This window comes from Colias croceus, chromosome W (genome assembly GCF_905220415.1).
Source record: "Colias croceus chromosome W, ilColCroc2.1".
Classification (NCBI taxonomy): domain Eukaryota; kingdom Metazoa; phylum Arthropoda; class Insecta; order Lepidoptera; family Pieridae; genus Colias; species Colias croceus.
In genome coordinates this window covers 484,108-492,306 of record NC_059567.1, presented here as the reverse complement: position 1 = coordinate 492,306, position 8,199 = coordinate 484,108, and the positions used below count along the sequence as shown (strand labels likewise).

Sequence of the window (8,199 nt, the reverse complement as noted above, 5' to 3'; positions counted from 1 at the left end):
GGAGGGGCGCGCTCCGGTTGTGCCGGGCTACAGGTTACGCCACGTTCCTCGGCCGCTCACTCTCCGTTCTCGAGGTGGGGGAGTTGGTTTTTATATTAAAATTGGTACGTCGGTGAGAGTTACACCACATCCGCTAGCGCATGGCGTGGAACAGATGTGGCTTAAGATTAACTTAGGTGGCGAGAACATCGTGGTCGGTACTGCTTACCGCCCTCCCTGGCTGGATATTAATTTGTTCCTAGATGCGCTTACTGATTCTATTGGTTCTTTTGTGTGGTGTGACAGCCTTATTCTCGTAGGGGATTTTAATATCAATCTCTTGGACGACGACCATATAAACTGTATTAAACTAAAAAATTTTCTTCAAAGTGTCAATTTAACGCAACAAGTATCACAGCCGACACATTTTACACGGTTCAACCAAACTTTATTAGATGTAATATGCACAAATGTTCCAGTGAGTAATTTAGCGGTAGACCACATAGAGGAACTCAGCAGCCATGCTTTTGTTTCCTGCACACTCAATATTTATAAGAAAAAAGCTAAACCTAAATTTATCACTTTCAGGCCTATAGCGAACATTAATATAGATAACTTTAATCAGTCTCTGAATAATATCGATTGGTCATTTCTGTTCTCTTTTCATAACGTGGATGAAATGGTTAACATGCTGACTTCATATATCATATCTCTTTATGATATATTTGCACCTAAGAAAAGGATTTTCGTCAAGACGAAACGGCCGCCCTGGATTACACAGAACATTAAAAAAATGTTCCAATTACGCGATGAGGCTAGAATTAGAGCGCGTCTCACTAAGGAGGATGCACACAAACATTATTACAAGGATTTAAAAAATTTCACCAGCTTAGCTTTAAATCGTGAAAAACAGGTTTACTTTAATTCATACATTAATTCTAATTCAAACAAACCTAAGATCATGTGGAAACACATAAAAGACAATGTTACCATCAATTCTAAAAAGGATTCATTGTTACCTTCTCATCTCAATAATCCCAATATATTAAATAGCCACTTTCTAAATGTCCCTGGTAAAGCCCAATTACATCTTTCCATATTAACATATTATGAATTTAATCGACACAGTGATGCTATTTTCAATTTTACGAACGTAAATGAGTCATTGGTGTTGAGCACTTTAAAGGAACTAAAGTCACAAGCTATTGGAATTGATGACATATCTTTAGACATGTTTAAATCCACTTTACCTTCTACCTTACCGATACTAACGCATATTATTAATGAATCTCTAAACACTGGCATCTTCCCTGGTTTGTGGAAAAGTGCTCTCGTTCGTCCTGTACCGAAAATCAATAATCCACAAGTCCTGAAGGACCTTCGGCCAATAAGTATACTGCCTTGCCTTTCCAAGGTTATTGAAAAAATAGTGTATAAGCAGTTAATGAAGTTCTTAGAGACCAATAATATCCTCCCAGATCGTCAGTCTGGTTTTAGAAAAAACAAAAGTACTGCAACAGCCATAACGGACGTTGTAGACGATATATTATCGGCTCAAGATGAGGGCAAAGGTACATTCCTGGTATTACTGGACTACACGCGAGCATTTGAAACCATAAACGTGCCTTTGCTGCTATCTAAACTCACTTATTACAGTTTAAGCTCATTGACCGTAAAGTGGTTTAATAGCTACCTATCGTCACGTACTCAGACTGTTTCCGTCGCAGAGGAGGATGGAAGAACTATGCTCTCTGAATGTAAAGCGGTAACACGAGGAGTGCCTCAAGGATCTATTTTGGGGCCCCTCTTATATATACTGTACAGTGCAGACATAGTGACGCGAATAAAATCGTGTCGGTACCACATTTATGCAGATGACGTACAGTTATATATTTCATTCCGCCCACATGAGACGCAAGTTGCAGAAGAAAAGCTGAATTTAGATTTGGATTCAATACGAATGTGGTCGGAAAATAACTCTCTTGTTCTCAACCCCAATAAGACCAAATATATGATACTCGGAACCCCCTCTACTGTCAAAATAATAAAAAATAAGCTGCCATCTGTATCTTTATGCATAGACGGGGTACCCATACAGCGTGTTGAGGAGGTTAGAAACCTGGGCATCATTTTTGATGAGAATCTGAGATTTGAGAAGTACATTAGCACTACAGCAGCTAATTGTTTCTATAGACTTAAGGTTTTATATCGCATCAGACAATATATTGAACCCAGTCTCAGACTCAAATTATGTGATAGTCTAGTTCTATCAAAGTTCAATTATATGGATGTGATGTATGGACACCGGTTATTAGGTCGTACAAAACGTGTAATCCAGCGAGTGCAGAATGCATGTGCACGGTTCTGCTGGAATGTCCCACCGAGGGATCACATCACGCCCCATCTTAATAATGCGCGATGTCTAAACATGGAGCACCGCAGGCAATTGCACTTTGCATCCCTTCTCTTTGGTGTTGTCAAAACAGAATCGCCTCACTATCTGTTCGAAAAACTTATTTGGAGGAGTGAACAAAACACCAAATACAACACCAGGGATGCTGCCAATAAACTCCTCGTACCCAAACACCATTCCGCTTGTTTTAAGGGTAGCTTTAAATATAACGCCACTAAATGCTGGAACAACTTGCCTCCACCGTTACGGAATCTACGAACACTATATACTTTTAAATCTAAATTTAAAAGTATATTATTAGCACACCAAATCCAGTTTTAGTGGTAAATTAAATTAAATTTACGTGAAAATTGCCCTGAAATATTTATTATTTATGTATTTATTATGTATTTATATTCATCGTTAGTCGCGTTGTATCATCGTACCTATCTATAAGTTTATTATATCTCATTTATTTAATTTTTTGTGTATCTATGTATATATGTAAACCTAGGTTACTCCTTTCGTCCCAACTCGAAGCCTTCATAATAAAGGGGGCACTGAAAAACAGCGCTGGCAATGTTCCGGAACGTTGCAGCATATGCTGAGCTGTCTCCTTTTTGTCAGGGTCGTATGACACACCTTAATAAAAAAAATACTGATTATCAATTTTATTTTCTCTACGTGCTTTTTTATGTTATTAATTTAAGTGTTATTGTTGCTATTTTCTTGTCGTGGTGCTTTCTTATTTATCTTTTACGGTTCTTTATGTTTTATGTGTGTGTGTTGTGCTGTCCTTGATAAATAAATGTTTCTTTTCTTTTCTTTTTTTCTTTTCTTAATCCAAGTTACCCTCTATACGTGTGCTAAATTTCATTGTAATCGGTTCAGTAGTTTATGCGTGAAAACCATACATACATACATACAGACAAACCTTTCCTCTTTATAATATTAGTATAGATATACTTCAATCTTAAATCGATGAGATAAAATCGATTGAATCTGACTTTGACCTTGACCTTGATCGTAGTTCAAGAAATATTATAAAAAGAATTAACGAAATCGGTTCAGCATTTTTCGAATTAAGCGCTTACCAACACATTTTGCGATTCATTTTTATGTATTGAGCCATATACATATAAAAATATACTTTAATCTAAAATCGATGAGATAAAATCGATTGAATCTGACCTTGACCTTGACCTTGACCTTGACCTAGTGATATCCTAATATATACAATACTAGCGGTCCGCCCCGGATTCACTCGTAGTACACATTTTGTATTGGTTTTCTCTTCATAAGAAACAACCTCGTACTTCAAGGAATATTATAAAAAAAATAATTAACGAAATCGGTTCAGCAGTTTTCGAGCACATATTGCGATTAATTTGTTTATAGATATATAATACTCTACTAAAGGATTAAATAAAACAACACATAATTTATAAAATATTTAATACCAAAAGAAAAAAAAAACACATTTTTCTTGGAAATCATTGAGGCTGAGTAGGTGACAGTTACGATATCCGAAAGTGTTCAAACACGAAAGGCGACAAAGCCCGGGTGCACAGCTAGTATGAAAATATCACTAAGTTTGACAGCTTTGGAGATAAAATCGATCAGTGAAACTATAGCTTTATTGATCGTCATCAAAATTAACCAACCAACGCATGTGCATAGACCAATTCAACTTTTACGTCTTATTATTTCTACTTACTGGAGGGAAAGTAAAGACTATTTATTTTTTAATTTCAATAAATTTTTATTATTTTCACAATTTTACGTAGGTATAAGATTTCATATCAAATAAGTTATATTATTATAAAAACTGGTATTCGAAATAGCAGCCGTAAGTAGATAGGTTTTTTTGTAGGTTTCGGTTAGAGGATAAATTAATAATCTATTTTTGTCTTTTTAGTAATTTGAACACAGTGTAATATGAAAAACAGGGCATTGATTATTAATATTAAATTAAATTATTTAATAAACCTAAACCTTCATAATTAAGATAAAGTTTAAAACAATATTCAAATGTAGGGTTTTCTGACACCCCGGTTGTTAAAATATATATTTTCATTTTTTTTTTGTTAATTTTAATAATATTCGAAATAAACAGAATTTACATAATTTATTGATAACAACTAGATTAATTTATTTCTTCTCCGCTAATTTCTTCAATCTTCCTCGAAGATGAAATAAAGCGGGAGATCGTCACATTTTTCGAAATTCGTTTAAAATCACGTGATTTCCAAAAATGCAATATTCTCTTACTTTACATATTTACATATTACAGTAAACAATCTTAAAATTAACATTTTCTTTACCAAAATATATTAAACCTAGCTTTCCGCCCGCGGCATCGCCCGTGAAGTCAAAGAAAAACCCGCATAGTTCCCGTTCCGGTGGGATTTCCGGGATAAAACCTATCCTATGTCTTTTCTCGGGTATCAGAATATCTCTATACCAAATTTCATGCAAATTATTTCAGTAGTTAAGGCGTGATTGAGTAACAGACAGACAGAGTTACTTTCGCATTTATAATAATTATTAATAATATACCTAGTATGGATTATTAAAAAACTGAATCTATTATAATACTGTGAAGAAAACATAGTTTGCATAGACTACTTAATATTTAGAATTCACTTTAACCAATTGACAAGAAAATTAAACGAAATCAAGTGATAGTTGATACTTATAAACTCATTGCAACTAATTTGGCTTAATTAAACTTCTTTAACTAAGACAAATTAGTTCCTTTTTAGTTAATAAGTAAAGTTATAATACAATAAAATAATAACACAGATTAGATAAACCGTCGTCAATCTTCAATTCCAGTTGTTAGTAAAAAGCATGAGCTATAAGCATTTTTTAGAATTTCGATGTAACGACGAACTACTTAAAAATGCAATATTCTCATACATTTTATATAATATGTCCAATATTCCTGTTATGTGTAAAAAAGGAACCTTCGCAAATGCAAACTAAAAAAACATTTTATAAACATGACCTAAGAACATGACAATCTTTTTGACGTTTTTATTTCAAGAAATATAACAATAGTTAAGTGATTTTACAACACTGTTATAATTTATTAATTACAATATCGTTCTCTCATATCAATAAAAGCAAAATGAATGGATACAATAAACATATAATTAAAACTAAATAATGATAACAATATTATAATTTGGTGAATCAATTTTTAACTAGTTTTCATCTTCATACATGCTTTCAAATAACTTTATGTAATACTTTATTTACAAACAAAATAACAGAACAAAAATGACAGTATCAATTCCTCATTAATACATTTTGAGTGGACAATACACGCAGCAATATTACAATGTTATATTAATTATTGACGAACTCATTTTAAATTATTTATATATTTATAATAATATTTTGAAACAGAGACTTTGAAATCTTATAAGTTCAAAATCAAATTTCTAATTCAAATATACTAATAAATTCGGCGTGTGCAGACTGACTGTTGATGAAATCTTGAAGTTCTTGAACTCCACGTCTTAAACACCTGAAAAAAGAAAGACAATAATTATGTTTCTAAAAACCTATCACATTACCCGTATAGTAGGTACTGTAGATTGTTCAATGGCCCACTAAAATAAGGTTAGGATTAAAATGAATGGGTGAATAAAACGAAGGTAAATAATAACTGCATCAACTATTACTAACCGTTATAATGCTTCACCCAATATATTATGTAGAATCAATATTATCTTGTAGCTACCACTGACAGTCCGTAAGAAGTTTTGATTGTCCAGATCACATCACGACAACCCCTTAAAACCTCGGGATCACTGAACTAAAAAATGTAATATAGATTAATCAATAAATTGAATTTATAAATAAGGAAAATTATTTAAGGACTCAATCCATACCTGATTCGAGACACAGCGTATCGATGTTTTAAATTTAGAAAATAACGGCGGAACCCTATTTTAAGCCATGTTCATTTGTAAAGTCTGATGCATAGATGTTTTAGAAAATGATACCTATCGGGAAGCTAATTATTTAAGCCTTTATATGCTACTTGTTTTGATATGTTTCTTCTCACGTAGTTGCTATTAGATGTTATTGATTGTTGTAATTTTTATAGTACCTAGTTGATCCGAAACTAAATCACCGGAGCGATAATAGAGTGAGATCAAATTATTATAAAATTGATCTCATTCTATTTTCACCCCGGTGAAGGTCGATTTGGGTTCGGATCTTAGACTATAAGCGAACAATAGATTATTTGTTGCAACATGCTATGTAAACCTTCAATCAATCTCCTCCCAAGCTTCTCAGTGTATCAGTTGTTGTCACCAAACCAGGATCTACCTATAATTAAAAATTAAACAATTATAAACATGTAAATAAATATTATCTATTATTAGTAATCTATACTAATATTAGAAAGCTGAAGAGTTTGTTTGTTTGTTTTAACGCGCTAATATTAGGAGCTACTGGTCCAATTTTAAAAATTCTTTCGGTGTAAGATAGCCCATTTATCGAGGAAAGCTATAATAGGCTATCATCTCGCTAAGACAAACAGGAGTGGAGCAATGCGAGTAAAACCGCGGAGCACAGCTAGTAATAAATATAGCACCAATTAAATGAGCAAGTAATTAAATGCCATGTATCATGTTACCGTATTTCCCTTTCCTGCCTTTGTAGCGTGACGTCATTGTTAAGGCGATCAAGGCTGTATCCATCCAAGATACAAATTTTCCGTTTATATACATACCGATAGCTGCAAAGTATTTTAAGCTCTTTTCCTTGAAAACACGGGATAAAAAACCTGTAATTAGCCATTTGTTATTATTTGTTTTGAGTCTGTTTTGTCTTTCGAATAAATGAATTTAATTACCCTAAAATGTTTATAAACATTAAATATAAAAAATATTTTTTATATAAATATAAAAATTCGGCTTAAAACATATTATATTGTTAGACAAAAACTAAGACAGCGCCAATAGAAGGGATGACAGGTGGTGGCGGATTTGCAAATAAAAGCGCTGGCGCGCTCATTCGCGGCACCATTCGTCGCGAGTCAATTGACAGACTACAACTCTGCCCGTTTGTGGAGTCAACTGCCATATTATTGTCCTTTGCATTATATAAGTTTTTTTTTATTACAATTAAGTAAATTAGTGAAAGTGAGTTTTAAAAATCAGTGTGAAATTATTTCATTATTTTGTAAATTTTGTAAATGTTAAATTAAATTAACGAGTTTTGATTATATTTGTTACCTACGTTGTGTTTTTTTTTCATTCCCACTTCTGTTCCTAAATATATAACATATTTTATTACACAAGTAAATTTTTTTCCTAACTCTTTAAGGTTATACATATTATATTATAAATATGCTCTAATTTAAGTCCTAAAAATCTTCTACTTGTATTCAAATATAATATAACAACAAATTCAATATTATTAATAATTACTATGAATAATACAATACCAATTTATCTGTTAACGTTTTTCTTTCTTGATAGTAGTGGTACTGTTTATGAATCCACATCTGACTACATATTCTTCAGAACTTGTTTCAAAATACTCAGGTCTGCAGAATATATAGCTAGATGTAGGTATCACATCGATATATCTTCAGCCTTCCAAAGAAGGCAATCAATTCGTGTTATTTATTAAGTTGAGAAAATATAGAATCAGTAGAGGAAACATTGACAATTATTCATAACTAGCTGTGCCCGCGACGTCGTCCGCGTGGAATAGCGACTGCATAGTAGTTACTACTTTACATACAATTATGTAGTAAACACGTACTACCATAAACAATTCATAGAATTGTTAATAGAATT

At 32.7% G+C, this 8,199-nt stretch overlaps 1 long non-coding RNA gene across 2 annotated transcripts; it reads right to left on the bottom strand.

Annotated features, from left to right (window-relative positions):
- Positions 1-5,569: 5,569 nt before the first annotated feature.
- LOC123704908 lies at positions 5,570-7,256 on the bottom strand. 2 transcript variants are annotated; one of them, XR_006753226.1, is made up of 4 exons: positions 7,029-7,256; positions 6,274-6,456; positions 6,068-6,197; positions 5,570-5,906 (listed from the first exon to the last, which is right to left on the bottom strand). It is a non-coding gene; the product is annotated as an uncharacterized LOC123704908 (long non-coding RNA). The 2 variants fall into 2 exon arrangements; XR_006753225.1 differs by lacking the exon at positions 7,029-7,256 and having other exon boundaries at positions 6,274-6,706.
- Positions 7,257-8,199: the final 943 nt, after the last annotated feature.